This window comes from Pogoniulus pusillus, chromosome 5 (assembly GCF_015220805.1).
Source record: "Pogoniulus pusillus isolate bPogPus1 chromosome 5, bPogPus1.pri, whole genome shotgun sequence".
Taxonomy (NCBI): Eukaryota; Metazoa; Chordata; class Aves; order Piciformes; family Lybiidae; genus Pogoniulus; species Pogoniulus pusillus.
Window position 1 is genome coordinate 11481951 of NC_087268.1, and position 19550 is coordinate 11501500.

At 39.9% G+C, this 19550-nt stretch overlaps 1 protein-coding gene across 1 annotated transcript in view; it reads left to right on the forward strand.

Annotated features, from left to right (window-relative positions):
- Positions 1 to 4412: 4412 nt before the first annotated feature.
- COL8A1 (collagen type VIII alpha 1 chain) overlaps positions 4413 to 19550 on the forward strand; it is a 108654-nt gene continuing 93516 nt past the window's right edge. Inside the window, exon 1 of the mRNA XM_064143206.1 lies at positions 4413 to 4499. The gene's annotated coding sequence lies outside the window, so the exon portion shown is untranslated. The remainder of the gene's footprint in view (positions 4500 to 19550) is intronic.

Here is a 19550-nt window from a genome sequence, read left to right on the forward strand (position 1 = left end):
CACTTGATTCTGACATCTGCTGCAGTAATAACAAGTCTAGTCAGAAACTGGGCTTGAGTGCAATAGTCCAGTCAAATATTACAGCCTCAGCTCTGCAAACAGAAAAGCTGAAGCAGAAATGGCTGAGTATTCAGTTAATTGCACATGCATTAATGTACCTTGTGACCTAAAAAGTTAGAGTTATCACTGGAGAACTTCAATTACAATTAGTAATTTTGTGGGCCCTCATGTTTTTGTCAGCAAATCTGTAACTGCAACTTTTCACTTTTTTCATCTTGCAGATTTGTGTTTGTTTAGGTTTTAATTTCCATTTAGTTCTCTTGTATATTTTTAATTCCTTGAAAAACGTCAGGACATTTCCATGGAAAATCTGGGGTCTGCTGAGGGTCCAAGTCATGAAGTCTGTCTCGGGTGTCATCTTTTCTGCACTTGAAAGCTAGCAACAGTTCAAAAAAAAAGGCCTTAGTCTGAGGTGTAACAAGGTGGTCAGGACACAGCCTGCTGGTAAAGGACGAGGAGATGTGACTCTGGAGTGGAGGTATCAGAAAGGACCCGTGAAAATAGATGGGTAAGGTTGACAGTGCAGTCTGTTCTGCCTTTGAAGCAAAGCAAATGGACATTCCAACATTAGCAGCAATGTTAATAAAGATTGACCTTTCCACACAAGTAGCTTACTGTAGTTCCAAGGTCTCCTACTGTGAAGCTGTTGCAATTTCCTTCTAGGTCCAGACACCCTAGCACTAGCTTTTCCACCTGGGCTAAAGTGTGGTTTGGAGCTTGTGTCCTTGGTATTAACAAGATAGGACAGAGACTTAAAAGGTGGAATACTCAACTCTCAGGTAATCAGTCTTGTTAGGAGATATGGTTATTCAGAGAAGGTTATGCTTCTGTCTCATTTTGTCCAGAAATGCACATCAAGAAGTGAAAGATGATTCTTTTCATAACTAATGCTTGTCTTTCCACCAAAGAGCTGCAGTTTTCAATTGACACATTCTGAGAAAAAGAAGAAAAAGAAAGTGCCTAGAAATTCCTGCTTATTTGTTTGGGAAATAATTGGTATCTGTTATTAAGTACAATCACTTAGAAGTTGGGGTTGGGGGCTTGGAAATGACAAATCCACTTTCAGGAGAGAAGAGCTGGCATTTCCCAAATCATTCTCTTTCTGCTCATGAAAATAGTAGTTTGAAATCTGCCTACTGACATAGGTCTTACAAAGAACTTGGGCCTCATTTTTAAAGCACACAAGTGTTAAAAAAACCTGTACTTCTAGAAACTACATGACTCAGCCTCCCTAAACAGAGAAGTTTTCCAGCCTTTACAGATTCACCCATGACAAAGCAAAATGCACTCCAAGCCTGAAGGAATTTACATAGCTAAATAAATCACTTTTAAAGTGTTTAAATGCCATTGTGAGAGTGAAAAGATGAAATGTGCAGTATATCATCTCTACAAAACCAGAAGTAGTTGTATTATAAATAAACTGAGTTTGCTTGGTATTAGGGACATAGGAAATTCCATTCAAGAACAGACAAATGGCACATCTTGTCTGGTATCCTGCATCTGGCACAAGCCTATAACAGATGCTTAAAATACTTGGCTGTCTTGGTCCCACAGTCTCCCATGTTCCACCTACTACCAATGATATAAATTACACAGTTTGCCTAACCTCTCTTAAGAGTCTTTTTCCTGCTTACTTGTATAATGTGGGAGGTGGAAGCACAGGCCAGAGAGAATACATATTTGCCCTGTGCAATACTTACTACAGTGTTTGGTACCAAATCTGGCTGAACTGTGGTTGTGGTGGTTCCAGAACATACATGATATTACTGCCTGTGCTGTCTGTACAGCACCACATAAGTGAGGACTACACATGGCTCCAGACAGAGGGTGATGCAACCCACTTTTCACCCTCATTTGCACATAGCCAGCAAGTGTACCTACTGCCAGCCTAGCATGAATCACCTGCCCTCTATCTACCAAGGCACTTCACCTAATGGCTCCTTACTACTCAACAACATGATATATCCTAGTATGGCTTTCTTAGTACTCTTACAGACTACTACATGATGATTGAAAATTAAATTAGTCTGTCTATCAAGCAGAGTTCACTTTTGTCTTTATCCCAGAGGCTGTCAAAATGTGGTTTATCTACGTAGAAGGTCCTATGTTCCTCTCTCTATTTGCCTGATGCTTCTAGCCATTGTAACCAGTGTGATATGCCTGCATCTGACAGAACTAACTCTGGTACTCTCCATTACCTTGTCCCTTTATTTTCTACAATCTCATTCATACCTAACATTAAATTCAGTGGCACAATTAGTTAAGGGCTCTCATAAAGACAAATGAAAAATACAAACTTTTCTATGGAAAAGGTTTTAAAGCCCTTTTTACTGATTACATTACAACCTCTTGGTGTCCCTCTCTGAAATAACAGGATTTAAAAAAGGCTAAAGAGAATCTATGACTATAGGTAACTATCATGTAAGGTCCTTGCAGGTGTCATCTTACAGAAGCAACAGAAAGAGAGAGGCATCTATAAAAAATACAATACCTCATGTCTAATCTGTATTTGTTAAAATAATTGAAGGGGGGGGGTTAAGTTTCCCACTGCTCTTAGGGAATGTCCTAATACATCTTTACATATTAAGAAGGGGAAATTGAATCCTAATGATGTGCCTAAGCTGCTGGACATAGTTGCAGATGTCAGCTTTTTCCATGGTCTGATATTGGTTCTACTGTACTGAATATGACATTGTGTCAAAGGTCCAGATCTAAAGCAGATCTTTGATCTACCTACCCCAGATTTGTTTCCACAAAGAGCAAGACTTTTGCTATTGCTGTACCTAATAGAGGTATTCCTGTTAGACCATATGTTCAGGGATAGCCAGACTCAATATCCATAGGAACTCTGTGACTTTCTGCACTTCTTTCCTGTTGTACAAGAGGAATTGCTTTCAGAATATCCATTTTGTTTCATTGAGCAACAGAAGCAGAGGTTTTTCAAGGCAGACAAATGAGTCAGCCACTTGTTCCAAATAAATGGAAATGGTGTTCCAAGTTTCCTAGACAGCTTTAAAAACTACATGGAGCAGTTCAGCTGCTTAATATTTTGTGTTCTACACCTCACATTTAAGAGGGCACAAAATCACATGCTTTTTATTCGAGATGGAAGTTGGTTTACCCACAACAGCCCAAAGCCATCTCATTTTGTCTCTGCCCTTGGCATACATGCTGCTCATCTTGCTTGCACCGTTCCCATGAACAACAGTAGCACTCTTCAGTGCAAAAAGGATCAGCAGAGGTTTCCACACTGCCACAAGTATCCTAAATAATACTGAACTCTGTGTCTTAATGTCCATGATTGCATTTCTTCATTTGTATAATGTAGGATGTTAATGCTTTGCTTTCTGAGGAGAAAAGTTGCACACTTTAGTTATAAATAATATATATGATACATATATATATATATATATCAGTGATAAAAAGGCATGAGTTACACCCTTAACTGTACCATAAGACAGAACATCTGTGTGGATAAATAATTTTAACAATATACATAAAACTATTAAAACAAAACTTCTGTACTGCAAAGCTTGCCTTAACAGCAAACATAACTCTTTCCTCCCTCAAGAAAGCTGAATACACTGACTCATGTCTTTAAGTGTCATGGCAAATTTGTTCTTTTCTAACATGTAGCTGTTTTGCTTTGAACTCTTGATTTTTGGAAAAGGCAGAGTGGAAAAATGTTTTCATGAGAGAGCAGTGCAAATTTCAAAGCCGTTGACTTATTTATGAAGCAGGGGGGAAACTACTTAGATTTTAGGCTTTCGTTGATGCACTTTGTTGTTAGCTGATATTTTATGCTAAACCAAAGAGTTTTCACTGTACAGTGAAATGTTTCTGTTTTCTCTCTCACCATTACAGCTTTTATTTGTTTAAAACTCTGAGCAAGCTTTAAACTGACTGCTGTTGAGGAGATAAAAATTAGTTTTGTACAAGCAGAAATAAATACTCTAATAAATGAAGTAGTCCAAAGAGGGGGGAAAAATCAGTTTACTGTGAATTCTAGAGCTAACATAAGCATAATGTGAGAATGCAGACAATGTTACTCATAAAAATAAAACAAAATGTAAGCCTTTCATGGTGCCTTTGTAACCTGAGCAACAGGTTTTAACAGTTTTCCTGTGCCATTTCATGTTTATTTAATGTGTTAACATTTGATTCTGGGAAAAAAAAACAGTTAAAAGAGGAAAATAAAATAAATTTCATGTAGCTTATTTATTCAAGTACAGTAAAAAAAAAAAATCTGCTGCCCTGCATATTTGGAAGAGTATTAACATACCTATATTCTTCCCTTCTCTTTCTAGAAAAAAAAAGAAACCACAGATTGTCAGAATTCTTCAGATTTGATACTCAGCGCTGTTATGATATCTTCATTACTGGATGTTGAGTCTGGATATCAGAACCAGTACAGTGAAATACTCTTCTATTAAGCTGAGGTAATTTTCTTCCTAACAATTCAGTTGTTTTAAAAGAATGAAAAAAAAAAGATGCCTTCCCACCCTCTATTCCCTGCCAGTAAAAACATTTCTGGGTAGAACATTATACACACAGCGTTAGTTGATGTGGAAGACGTGAGAACTAATCCTTTTGCTACCAGGCATGGAGATTCAGGCCCCATTTATTAATATATATTTAGCAAGAATGCATTAAGATGACCACACTGAAGTGAGTTTTAGAAAGAACTGTGAGTGTCAGCTTATTTTTCTTCATAGAGGGAAAAGCACCATGACAGAGGCAACAGCCTAGATTCAGAGCCTGTTAAAAGACTACTGTACAACCATTATGGCTATGTCAGAGACTATATTCTTTGCTGCACTGGCATTAAAAGCTAAAGTCATCGAGGAGAGAGAGCATAACTAGTGAAAACATCTAATGCCAAAATAGTGCAATTAACAAGAGTTTCAAAGATTCATTTCCTGGGGAAAATTACTGGCATTGAAGAGGATCATGTCAAAAATCTTAATTTGTCAGGCAGCATAGAAACTCCATGACAATACAAGCTCCAAGCCAGAGATGAGGAGAGAACTTCATCTGCTAAGCCAGAATATGTAAGGGTATTATTCCATGGAGGAAGGCTTTGCCAAGGACATCAACTGCTTTTCAGGCACAAACTTAGTGGGATGGGAGTCCAGTACAGTGGGTTATTTCATAAATATTATTCACACAGCATGAAAAACTGCATTTATGAAAGCCTACCTGTCACTGGTTAATAGTGCCACACCTTTCCTCAAGAGCAGAACTTTACCCAGTGCAGACCTGATATAGTCATAGCATGTTACAATACTTGGATGCAGGTGGGAAACCACTTACTTGCAGAATTGGTGTAAGAAAGAAAGAAAGAGAAAGAAAAGGTGGCTCTGAGTCCAGCCACCGAGCCATAAAGATGTGGAGCAGCAGGTTAACTTTAAAACTAAAATATTTCAAGTTTCTAGTTTTCACTCTTTAATGTATCAGACTGTCAGTAAGCAAGATACTGTTAGGTTTTTGTCCATTGCCCTAAAAGAATTGCATGCCTTTCACAGTATATTAATGCAAACTTTAAAGAAGCTGCTGTTTCACTTTGCAGCTTCCTTTTCTACCCTATTAAAGAAAAAAAAAGTCTTCTAGAAATGCCTATCTTGGTTTAAATCAGATTTCAGTAGGTTATATAACAACCACTGCAGACAAGAGGAAAAGAAAAACAAAGCAAAACCATAGATAGGTGCACAGGAAGATCAGTTAGAGGATAGGTATATTCTTGTATATCTTTTAGCTGCCTCAGGCTCCACATTTGCTTTCAAAGCAATGGAATTTTATTGCGAGGCAGTAACCAACGTGGCACATAATTCTTTGAGGTAATTTAAAGCCTGCCTGTTAAACAAACATTACTCCAATTTATTCTTTTTTTCCAAGGATTCATAATATTTCCTGTATACTTTCAGCAATTTTTGTCCTATCTGTCTCCTAAACTGCAATTTTGAACCACTGAGAAATCGTTTGCCTAAAACCAGGACTCTGTTTTCAATACTTTTCTGTTATTAATATTCCTCAAGTTACATTTCAGCTTCCAATCAAGGTTTGTTGCAACAGTTTCTCTTTTGATGCAAGTCCACTGTACAGTACCTTGGATCTCAGCTAGAGTGCACAGTATGTCATGTGGATAGTAAAAAGTGATAGAGCTCAACTTTCCTAAAGCGGGCTGGATGGTTGTAAGGATAATCAAAACCATATTTTTACTAGCAAGGAGAGCCAAAAAGTCATTGAAACTATATAAATATATTCGTACCCACATTGCACTTCGTTCTAAAAAGAATCTCTCACCCAAGAACACAAAGCTTCTTGCAGTGGAATACTGAATAGTTGTGGAACAAATAAATGAAAGAATACTTTACATGAGAAGTGTGTTGTGAAAGGGATCCCAGTAAAACCAGCTGAATCTCCAGAATTTTATACAATTTTTATTACTTTCTTAGCAGACATTAGAAATCTTGAAGGACTTTGTACTGAGTGGTATTATTTAGAGGAGAAGGATTTATTCCTTGTATTCTTTAAGTGAAACTTGTGTATGGTTTCGTATATGAGTACATGCAACCATGCAAGTGAATATATATGTTTTAGCAAAGTGTCACTAAATGTTTTGGAGGAACTCACAGTCTTTGGTTATGTCAATAGATAGAGCCCAGTCAATTCGATGTTTTATGGCAGCAAGCATGAGAATAAATCTGTGTATGGGCAACAATATATTTCATATAGATTTTATTTACGTGCGTGTGTCTTATTTATGTGCACAGGAGTTGTGTCTAGAATCATAGAATCATAGAATCAACCAGGTTGGAAGAGACCTCCAAGATCATCCAGTCCAACCTAGCACCCAGCCCTATCCAGTCAACTAGACCATGGCACCAAGTGCCTCATCCAGGCTTTTCTTGAACATCTCCAGGGATGGTGCCTCCACCACCTCCCTGGGCAGCCCATTCCAATGCCAATCACTCTCTCTGGCAAGAACTTCCTCCTAACATCCAGTCTATACTTTCCCTGGCACAACTTGAGACTGTGTCCTCTTGTTCTATTGCTGGTTGCCTGGGAGAAGAGGCCACCCCCCACCTGGCTACAATGTCCCTTTAGGTAGTCTAGACCCAATTTGGATTTAAACTGCTGTCAGTGACAGCAGAATACAAAGTTTTGTGTGTTGCTTCGAACTGTTATTTAATTTTTTTACTTAGTATTTGCTTTCTTTTCATTTCTAACTACAAAGGCAAGTTTATCGATGCAAGTGGAAGTTATCTGAAGAGCAGCCAACACAAAATGCAGAGTCAATAGCAATGATGTGTCTAATTTTTTTACACTTTGTTTCCTAGGGTTTTTTTTATGCTCAGATTTCATACAGTATGAGAAATAGTTTCTTGCCTGTGAGATGGAATTATTGCTTATCCCTTTGTACAACATAAAGCTGAAATGAAGTCAAGGTCATTTAGTCAAACCTATGAGTTTTCCTCATCTCAAAAAGGTAGTACTGTTCCATTCAGCCAAATGGTGGCTACCAGAAAAAGGGAAGAATCTGGTCACCCGTGCCTGAAGTCACACATTGTTAAGTTGTTCTAACAGCAGTGTAGGCACAACTGAACTGAATGATTCCACCATATTGAGTTGTTTCCCACGTTCCTTTGTTACTCCAGTAATGTCAAGAAAGGCAGGAACTGGGAAGTCATACGAGCTGTAGGAAAGAGAATATTGTGGTTTCTAAGAAAAATATTTATTACCAAGCAAGCTATTTTGATTTATTAAATGATAGCTTCCCATCATAGTATTTTTCTCATAGGGTGTTTCAAACCGCAACGGTTGTATAAAGCCAGGACCTTGTTTGTTTAAAGGCATCCAATAGTATTTTTCTTAATAGAAATATCAGTTCATGACAATGCCAGATTCATAGAAGCTCATCCAGGAATAAGCTCTTGAAAAATTATTTTGTTCCTAGAGTGTTCATTAAGCCAGTGCATGCACCATGTCCCGCTGCTAGTCTTCTAACGTTAGATTTATAGGATGTTATAATTAACAACAGGTGATGGGCAGCACTACATGCACAGCAAGCAAAGTGAAAAGACTGGCAGCTCAAGAGACACTTGTGAATCATCAGATCTTTTCCCAGGATAAACTCAGTAGTAATTCTGGGAGGTTTTCTGGCCTTTAAAAAAAAAAAAGGCAAAACCCCCTCAAACTACCCAAAAAAAAAACCCAAACCACCACCCCTTTCTGCCTTTTCATCTCAAATATCAGGGATCGTCTGTCTGGTTTTGTGATTATGTAGCTTCTCCACTTCTTTGTTTACCTATCTATAAAATGAGAAAAAACATGCTTCCCTCCACACAGAGGAGGCACCCAGGGATGCTAATCCAGAGGGACCTGGACAGGCTGCAGAGGTGGGCTCAGGCCAAACTCATGACATTCAACAAGGCCAAATGCAAGGTCCTGCACTTGGGTCGGTGCAATCCCAAGCACAGGCTGAGTGGCTGGAGAGCAGCCTTGAGGAAAAGGACCTGGGGGTCTGAGTTGATTGAAAAGCTCAAACATGAGCTGGCAGTGTGTGTATGCAGCTCAGACAGCAACTGTGTGCTGGGCTGCAACAAGAGAAGTGTGGCCAGCAGGGCAAGGGAGGGGATTCTCCCCCTTTACTCTGCTCTTGGCAGACCCCACCTGGAGTAATTACTGGGTTTAAACTGGCAGAGGGGAGATTTAAACTAGATGTTAGGAAGAAGTTCTTTACAGCAAGGGTGGTGAGACACTGGAACAGATTTCCCAGGGAGGTTGTAGATTCTTCTTCCCTGGAGGTGTTCAAGGCCAGGCTGGATGAGGCCTTGAGCAACCTGTTCTAGTGGGAGGTGTACCTGCCTATAGCAGGGGGTTGTAACTGGATGATCCTTGAGGTCACTTCCAACCTAAACCATTCTATTCTATGATTCTATGATATTGATGCAGATTTTAAGAGGCACTTGTCTCTCTATTATTGCAGCTCAAAACATATACAGCCTCCACATCAGTTTGAAGAAAAGCAGTTCTTCAGCTTAGGAATGGAAAGGAGGAGGACACTGAAAAGCATGAATTAGCAAACCAAAAATACAACCCAAATGAGTTTTAATTTCTGTAGTTAAACAAATACCTTTTTCCCCTTCTGTTATGAGAATATAATTAAGGAAAGATATGTTTAGAAAGCAAATGTTTGGCTTTTTTAACCAACTGAAGAAGGACTTGTATCCCAAATCTACCGAAAGATCTGAATTTAGGAATTATTTTCAATGTTCTAATCAGATGTGGTCATGATATTCATGAGTTAATTACATATTCTATCATAATTACAACAACAAAAGAGTAATCTCTTTTTTTTTTAATTTCTATTGGCATCTTCCTACTGGATAATGCATTTAAAGTACTTACTAATGTCAAAGAAAATAGATAGCTAATTATAAATAAAAAAGAGGTGTGGGGTTTCTATTAAAAGAAATGAAGACAAAATCACTCTTCATGTTACAGAATGGATTGGAGATGTCTTTCTGGGTTTTTTTATGGAAACATTCCACACTCATGCTAGTACAGTGCCCTGAATGCCTCTACAAATAACTGATACATGAAATTAATTTCTACTAAACCCTTTTAGGATGTTTCTGTGTTCATTTTATCCTCCCTACCCTAAAATACACTTGATTCAGTAACTGGAGTTCTTAGCACTACAGTGTTAGAGAGCAATGACTATTATTCTAGCTTTATGTTACAAGGCTGCCAGCAAGAACACATGGTGCTAGATGTTTGAGTTCTTTGTAATGCAGTGAACTAACATTCTATGAGAAGTCTTTCCACACTGACTATGGAAAAACATGACCATTTTTTCCTAAACTTATGGGGTCACTGTAGGCTCAGATGAGATATGAATACCTGAAAGAACCTAGGCTGTAACTGCACTGTATAGGCTTCCATGTACTAACACATATATATGCACTCCTATGATGGAAAGTGAGCAGTTCTGATGCGCGTCCTCTGCTTGATCAATTCGACTCCTTGTTTCATATCCACCACCAGTAAATTTACTCAGCACAATCCTTGTCCTGAAGTGCCATGTCCACACATTTCTTGAACAGGACAGTGACTCTACCACCTCCCTGAGCAACTTATTCCAGTGCCTGACCACTCTTTCATTGGAGAAATTTTCCCTAATATCCAATCTAAACGTGCCCTATCACAAATTCAGGCTATTTTCCATTATTTTATCCCTTTATCACTAGGAAGAAGAGACTGACCCCCACCTCACCACAGCCTGGTTTCAGAGAGTTGTAGAGAGTGATGAGGTCTCCTCTCAGCTTCCTCTTCTCCAGACTGAGCAACCCTAGTTCCCTTAGCTGCCCCTCATAAGACTTGTTCTCTAGACCCTTAACCAGCTTTGTTGCCTCCCTCTGGCCATGCTCCAGAACCAAAATGACCTTCTAAACCCATTATGTGAGGTGTGACCTTATCAGTGCTGTGTACAGGGACACAATCACTTCCCAATTCCTGTTGACCACGCTATTGGTGATCCAGACCAGGATGCTGTTGTTTTTTTGGCCACCTGAGCACACTGCTGGCTAAGTATATATGTGTGTGTGTGTGTGTGTGTATATATATATATATATATATATAGTGTGTATATGTATATATATTTTTTAATTTATTTATTTAGATAGATAGAACATGGTACATAGCTTGTATAGCAGTGACTATAAAGCAAGATGGTTGCAATGATAAACTCATCCTGCTTGTTGCAGAGTTTGCACTTCATTAAAATTCACATAGCAGTGCTTATCTATAGCTGAGACAAAGTTGCCCGGGGGAACATTTGTTACTCTGGGTAGTTAATCAGAGATGATGGGAAATTTTTCTTAGTGTTCTTGATAATCTCTAGGGCATCATCCAACTGTGAAATGTTGGCCTCACTGAAGTGGAAAGCAAGTTCCATCAGTCACTAGAATAGGCCAAGACATTTCTCATAAAGCACTTAACGATCTGCTCTCATCTGGCAAAGTTTCTCTGCGCAGTCTTTTATTCAAAGCTGGAGAACTAGTTCCTTTCTATTAAATATTTTATGTGTGTACATAACAAGCCCCTTGTTTTAGTAATCACAGGCACATTTCAAGGAAGGGTAAATAAAAAATTTAAGTGCTTTATCTGTATTCAAATAAAGTCTCTCAGCTCAGTGAACTTGAAATCGCATCCTTGGTAGGAAATTTGTGGTTTTTCACGGGCAGGGAGAAAGTATATAAGACTGTCAAAATGCTTAGAGATTCAAGCACATAGCTTGAAACAGGCTGAAGAATTCCACTCTCCCACTTTGTAGAATGAGGCTAGCCTCAACAGTAACAAAAAACATTATTTGAAAAAAAGGAACACTCCCTCTCATTAGGTGCCTAAATTTAGAGGTGCAGTACTCAAAATAATAGCTACTTAAAAATAACAAAACAAATCCAAACCGACAACCAAAACTAACATAAAAAACAAACAAACAAAACCAACCAACCAAAAACCACCCAAACAACTGAACGCCTTTCTCTAATACCATTTTCCTTTTGTAGTGGCTAGGAGCAGATTTTAAATTTTGGATATGTAGAGAAGAAACAGAGGTGTGTTTTTCTTACTGGAATGATTCAAGATAGTTAAACCTCCGCTGCACAAAAGTTGCAGGAATTCTTTAAAGGCTGAAAATATTTCCAATTCAAAAGAAGAATCTTCCAAAACCCAAAGAACTGTTCAAATAGCCAAGCAAAAAATAGAGCCAAGATTCTTAGAAAAAATTCTGTGATTTAGACAAATGTTAAACTGAGTTGAAACCAACTCAGCAGTTTTATGTCCTCTAGGAAGCTCTTTCAGGGGTGACTTTACTAGCACCGAGTCTAAAAGATTAATTATAACTTTTTTCACATATTTTCAACTATTAATTGGTTTAGTCCTTGAAACAATTTTCCCCAGCTACATCTAATTAAAACAACTTTATTTTAAAAGATCTAAATGAGTCACAAATCATTAATGGCATATGGGACAGCTGCTTACAGGCAAATTAAAATTTGACTGATTTTTCATTTAGATGTTGCTATGACATACAAAACTGCTGGGAAGGTTTACCCAAGCTCAGAAGGAGAGCTGCAAGCTTCCTGTTCCATTTTTGGTGACCCCTGGCTCACAGTAAATTTGTCTTGATTAAGACCATACTGTGTAAGTGCTGAATGCTCCTATTTTGAGTGCATCATAATAGTTTCACTGGAGCAGGAGCTAAATGAATGTTTGTTTTCTCAAATTACTCCATGAATTCTAGTATGGACAGTTCAAAAATTTTATTTCTCATTGTGATGACTAACTCAAGTTCCCCACAAAGGGATTGGCAGTTTTATGAGTTTAGTGAAAGCAAACTGGCTCTCAGCATTAATTGCAGCCTTGAAAGTCTATCACAGACAAGTCATTGTAATATCTTGGATTTCAAAGTGAGTCCTCCTTTACAGGTAGATACTTAGATTTGGTTCCTCAGTATTGCTTCTAAATGAAAGTTAACATTGACATTTTGCTTTTAGACTGCACTATCTTACTGACTTACTAAGCAAGATGTTTCTGGGGTTAAGTTAGCACGTGTGTCAAGAAGAACACACAGTGCAAGACTTGAATGCAGGATTTGTACCCACATTATTCAGGCACATAACTTTGAGTATTTCCACTGAACAGGAGTCCAGCCACCCACTCCTTATAAAAGTCTGAGTCTTATTTGTGTGCCTCAATTCCTGTTTGTGAAAACACACTGAGAGACTCCTTAGCAGAGGAATTAGAACGATGAACTGATTACTGTTTGTGAAGTAATGGCATGCTGAAGACTGCTTATCAATATTCATTGAACTCAAGGATAGAGTTATACAAATTCCTTCTTAGAGAATTTACAATCTTGACACTGAACCGTAAGAAACATTCACATTGCTTACCTGATCTGTTCATGTGTCCTGTGGAGCTGATTTAAAGCAGCTACAGGTAATACAGTCTGGTAACTGTACTTAAAGTCAGTCTTTTATGTTATACCTGCCACACTGGGACAAAATTAAGTGTCTGCTGATAGTTCACCTTTGATTTGCTAAACCATGTATTGTTATTTATACAAGTGTACAGATCCTCATATTTTGGGAGAAAGGCACAAATAAACATTCAAGTAAAATCAATAGTCGTATAGAAACCATATATGAACAATGCTGTATTTGGACGGTAGGAATAAAGAGATGGAGAACCTGAAAGCTCTTTGAACAAGTGGGAAAAAAAAAATCTTAAACCTTATAGGTGAACAGCACAACACAAACCCCATAAAATCTACAATTCTGCAAAAAATGCCTTCTGTTTTTCTTTTCCCTTCTGCAATGAATCCATGCTACCAAGGCTGCTGAAGACACAGGTGGTGTGTGCTTGCCTTTCACAAACTATGCTCACACTAACTCACATCCATAGTGATACTGAGATACTTGTCATTATATACCAGGAAAAATCTATGATAGCAAGAGAATGAAGCAATTTGCATCAAGGCTTTTTAAAGATTATTATTCAAACTCCACGAGTTTACTTGCAGAAAATGAGTAATACCAAGCCACTAGAAACTTCAGTATGACTGCCCTCAAAAAGCTGCAGACATACATTGCAGAAACCAGCTGCAACTATTTTAACAGTTGCCTGAGCTTAGCTCTACTCCTAGCATGTCACAATTTTGGAAAGAACACGGTATAGAAAAGTTCAGAACTTGTTGAGTCTCAGGACTGATGAATTACAACAGTTATTACTTCTTTCAAAAGAAGCCATTCCCAACAATATTTTGGAAATTACTAAGAAAAAGTGCAGCTAGCAAGATTTGGATTATTCATAGATGTAGACAAGTTAAAGATGGAAAATAATTAGATCATCCATCCAATTTTCCTGCCAATGCAGTATTGTTCCCTGCAATACATTTTCTAGTACTTAGGTTTTGAAGTCCCTTAAGAGGGGAGATTCCAGCATTTCCTTTGAATACATCCTAGCATACTCTATTAGGGAGGATTTTCCTCACTCTGTTCAGACAAGTATTTATTGTCTCTTATTTCCTCTTCCTTTCAAGAATTCTTCTTTTTCCTTGGTGCCAGGGCCTTTCAGGAATCCAAAGGGGACACTCAGCTAGGTACAGATATTCCTAGAACAAGATATTCACAGAACTTTAGAGGTTGGAAGGGACCTCCAGTGATCATCGAGTCCCACCTCCCTGCCAAGGCAGGATCCCCTAGGGCAGTTCACACAGGAATGCATCCAGGCAGGTTTTGAAAATCTCCAGAGAAGGAGGCTGCACAACCTCTCTGGGCAGCCTCTACCAGTGCTCCATCGCCTTCATAGAATCATAGAATCATAGAATCAACCAGGTTGGAAGAGACCTCCAAGATCATCCAGTCCAACCTATTCCCCAGCCCTATCCAGTCAACTAGACCATGGCACTAAGAGCCTCATCCAGTCTTTCCTTGAACATCTCCAGGGACGGTGCCTCCACCACCTCCCTGGGCAGCCCATTCCAATGCCAATCACTCTCTCTGGGAAGAACTTCCTCCTAACATCCAGCCTACACTTCCCCCAGCACAACTTGAGACTGTGTCCCCTTGTTCTGTTGCTGGTTGCCTGGGAGAAGAGACCAACCCCCACCTGGCTACAACCTCCCTTCAGGTAGTTGTAGACAGCAGTGATTAGCTCCCCTCTCAATTCTCTCTTGTCCAGACTAAACAGCCCCAGATTTCTCAGTCTCTTCATAGAGGAGATGCTCAAGTCCCCTAGTCATTCTCAGTATAGAAATCTGAAGCAGAAAAATGTAGAACAGTCTAGTAGCCTCATTTTGTTTACTGTTCATTGTGTGCCAGATGGGAAGAATGCACGTAAAAAGTGCTTAGCTACCTTTCAACATTTTTAATATAATAATTATTCAGTATGAACTTCAGGAAGAGGATCTGTTAAAGCCAAATTTTGACTGTCTCAGATCAGGTTAGAAGGACTGCTGAAAGAGGTCTAGCAATGAAGAATCTTGCAATGAAAAGTTCACCATGTACCATGTCACTAGTGTTTTGTCTCTTTAGATGAGTGAACATAAGAAAGATGCCTGGGGGGAAAAAAAAAAGTAGAATCATACTTAGATCTTCTTGATGCAGCAGTTACTGAACACAGAACTAACCTTCTGTGATGTATGGATGTATTCAGGACAGTATCCACATATAGGCACAATACTCACACACAGCAAGTACAGTCATGCTATAGACACAGTAGCCCACACCAAACTCATTCCAAACAGTTCTGTTACTGAAAGAACTGTTGTGGGAAAAGATTTATTCCCATTCATAAGCTGTGTGCAAGCTCAGCATCATAAAATCCTCATGTGCTTGCAAAGATTCCCCTGCAGTTCCTGCAAAAGCTGTGAGTCATAAGGAACCACAGACCAAATATGGCCTGGGTGTTTCTAGACATCTAAAGAGTCAGGTCAAGACAGGAATTTAAGTGTGGTTTGTGAAGTGCTAAGTGTTAACCTCGACAGATTGAGTTATGTACCCCTCGAACAGTCCAAGTCTGCTACCTTGATGGAAACACTGTACTATAGTTCCTGCTAAATACCATTTGTGAACTAGAAGTTTATCTTTGCCTTGAAGGGGCTTAACCAGAGCATTTGGGAGTGCTTTCCTAGAAGAACAACAGATATTAAATATCTTTTTTTGTTCTTCAAATTTGAGCAGGGGAACATTTAAGTTGTTGGTCTTGCAAAACAGTTTGCATCAGCAAAGGATTACGTTTCCATTACCTAACTCAAAAGACTGGCCAAAAAGAAAACAAAAATTGTGAAAGAATTCAGTTGTAATTCTGTCTCTTTGAAGGGACAGAAATATTCTTGGATGTGTCCTTTGTTTTGACATATTAATACAGATTACAAATGTAAGGGCACAGTTAGAGTATTCTTTCCCCTAAACTGCTTCAGCCTCCATTTGTTCTAATACTGTCACTGACAGAATCGCTTTGCCAGCAAAGTAACCTTCTCTTTAAATGCAACTGTTCTTGAAGGTATTTAAAGCACCCAGAAGAGAAATAGAAATAGTTCTATAACTAATTTGTGTAAATCTGGGAAGTATCTACAACTTGCAACTTATACAAGTCAATGAAATTTGAAGAAATCTTTTTCTTCTCCTTTAAACACCTTCAGGGATAATGACTCCACCACCTCCACGAGCAGCCCATTCCAATGGCCAATCACTGTCTCTGGGAAGAATTTCTTCCTAATGTCCAGCCTAAACCTGCCCTGGTGCAGTTTGAGGCTGTGTCCTCTTGTTCTGTCACTGGTTGCCTGGGAGAAGAGATCAACTTTAGAAAACAAACAAAAAAACAGCAAGAAGAGGTGCATCAGTACCTCATTTGAATTCAAATTCAGAGAGTTAAATCAGTGCCTTCATTTTCCTGTATATTTTACTGTGACTGTTTTGGATGTTGCTTATTTCAACAGCACTGATTTGAGGAGTGAAAGGTAGTAAATGAGAGTAAAGACAAGCAAAGGTAGTAAATGAGAGTAAAGACAACATGGAATAAAAAAACCCCATTCTTAAGTTTAGATCTTTATATTAAAGAACTTCAATGAAAAAGGAGCAAAGCAGAATGGAAGTCCTGTGAAATGTTTGTCCTGAACTAAAGAAAACTGCATGAGCAGTTCAAACTCCCAGTTCAAGAGAAACAGGGAAGTATTGGAGAATGTCCAACAGAGGGCCACAGAGATGATTAGGGAACTGGAGCAACTGTCTTATGAGAGACTGGGAGACCTGGTACATTTTAACCTAGAAGAGTGAAAGGAGGTCTTATAAAAGCATATAAATATCCAAAGGTCACGGGGATAGGGCTGGACTCTTTTCAGTGGTGGCCAGTGATACAACAAGGGGCAATGGGTGCAAAACAGAACACAGGAAGTTTCACTTGAATTTAAGGAGAAACTTTTTCCCTGTGAGGGTACCAGAGCACCTGGGACAGGCTTCCCAGAGGTTGTGCAGTCTCCTTCTCTGGAGACATTCAAAACCTGCTTGGGTGCAGTCCTGTGCAACCTTATCTATGTGAACCAGCTTTAGATGGGGGGTTGGACCTGATGATCTACAGAGGTCACATCCAACCCCTACCACTCTATGATCATCAACTGACATGTAGTTTATAATTTTAGGGATCAGTAAGCCTTTTTTTTTTTCCAGTTGTGACATGCATAGGAAAAAAAAAAATGCATCTTTGTTGCTTTTAAGAGAGGGAAATTCCATTCAGAATATGTAGCAGTGCTGAACATGGAATATTCAAAACCAAGGTGCACAGTAATCACTGCTCACACCAGCACACAGTACTTTCTTCTTTGAGTGAATCACACTCTGTGAAAGGGCAGCAAAGGTCTATTGGGCACCTAGTGGTAAATTTAAGCTTTCCATAAATTCTGTCCCACTAAACTGTGGAAAGGCAGTATCACAGTATCACCAAGGTTGGAAGAGACCTCACAGATCATCAAGTCCAACCCTTTACCACAGAGCTCAAGGCTAGACCATGGCACCAAGTGCCACGTCCAATCTTGCCTTGAACAGCCCCAGGGACGGCGACTCCACCATCTCCCCGGGCAGCCCATTCCAGTGTCCAGTGACTCTCTCAGTGAAGAACTTTCTCCTCACCTCCAGCCTAAATCTCCCCTGGCGCAGCCTGAGGCTGTGTCCTCTCGTTCTGGTGCTGGCCACCTGAGAGAAGAGAGCAACCTCCTCCTGGCTACAACCTCCCCTCAGGTAGTTGTAGACAGTAACAAGGTCTCCCCTGAGCCTCCTCCTCTCCAGGCTTACCAATCCCAGCTCCCTCAGCCTCTGCTCGTAGGGCCTGTGCTTGAGGCCTCTCACCAGCCTCGTCGCCCTTCTCTGGACACGCTCAAGCATCTCAATGTCCCTCCTAAACTGGGGGGCCCAGAACTGAACACAGTACTCAAGGTGTGGTCTAACCAGTGCAGAGTACAGGGGCAGAATGACCTCCCTCTCCTGCTGGCCACACCATTCTTGATGCAGGCCAGGATGCCACTGGCTGTCTTGGCCACCTGGGCACACTGCTGGCTCATGTTCAGGCGGGTATCAATCAGTACCCCCAGATCCCTCTCTGTCTGGCTGCTCTCCAGCCACTCCGACCCCAGCCTGTATCTCTGCATGGGGTTGTTGTGGCCAAAGTGCAGCTATTGAATGCCTTCCCGTTGGACTCTGCCCATCTGTCCAGGTGGTCGAGGTCCCGCTGCAGAGCCCTTCTGCCCTGGACTCAACAACATGTGCCCCCAGCTTGGTGTCAAGCCTGTGCCTGTGAAGGCACTGGAAAACTGTTCCCATTTGAGCAAAGCAAGCTTGATCCATGCCATGGAGTGTTTCTGACAGCAAATGACAAGGTATCCAGTTTCAATCTGTGCCCTGACAGACCATCACATAAAGAACCACCATATGCTTCTGTGGAAGGTTGTGTTTATGGATAGGACTGCAGTTTAGGCAAGCCTCCTGTCAGTGTTTGAGGTGGTTTCAGGGTGAAGACTACAATAATACTGCAAGGTCTACTCAGTATTCTCTATCAACAGTGCTTTGTTACATGTTTAAAATAAAAAAACTAACACCTTCTTCTTTAGAGCTATGCTTGTAAATTGCTTTCTATAATATTTCTATCCAGCCAAATGCACAGCCAATCAGAAAACAAAGAGAAGGATGATTTCCCTGAAAACCCATAAGGGAGAGAAATCAAATTTGAGGGCCTTTTCTCCTCTATAGCCACTAGAACAGCCAGATATATGTCTGAGCTTGTGTAAGGTGCATAAAATTGGAAAAAGGAGGACTTTTACACAGTTGTACTACTTCCATTCCCATCTAGACAAAGGGAAAGCTTCCTTTTCCCTGCTTCTGGTCCCTTCTGCTCACAGAAGTCAAGTAATTCATGCATCTGCTCATCTAGAAATTCATCATCAGAAAAAAAATTAAACAAATACCACACACTCCCAAAAACACCATAATCAGTTTGGCAGGTATTACACAAAGATATGGGTGAACAATGTAACACTGCTGCTTTAAGTTAGCAGATTTGCACCCTAGCACATCCCAGATAGACAAAGTCTAATGAGCCAGCCCATCGCCTCTTGGAACACAGGAGGAATGTTTTCTTGAGGTACATTTCTTGTTTTCTTCGCATTATCATATAGTCATAGAGTGGTTTGGGTTGGAAGGAACCTTAAAGATCACCTAATTCCAACCCCCATGCCATGGGCAGGGACACATTCCACTAGACCAGGTTGCTCAAGGTCTCACCCAACCAAACCCTGAACACCTCCATGGAGGGGAAATCCACAGCCTCCCTGGATAACTTCTTCTAGTGCCTCACCACCCTTACTCTTAACAGCTTCTTTCTAATATCCAGTCTAAATCTACTCTCTTCAAGCTTCAGTCCATTCCCTCTCA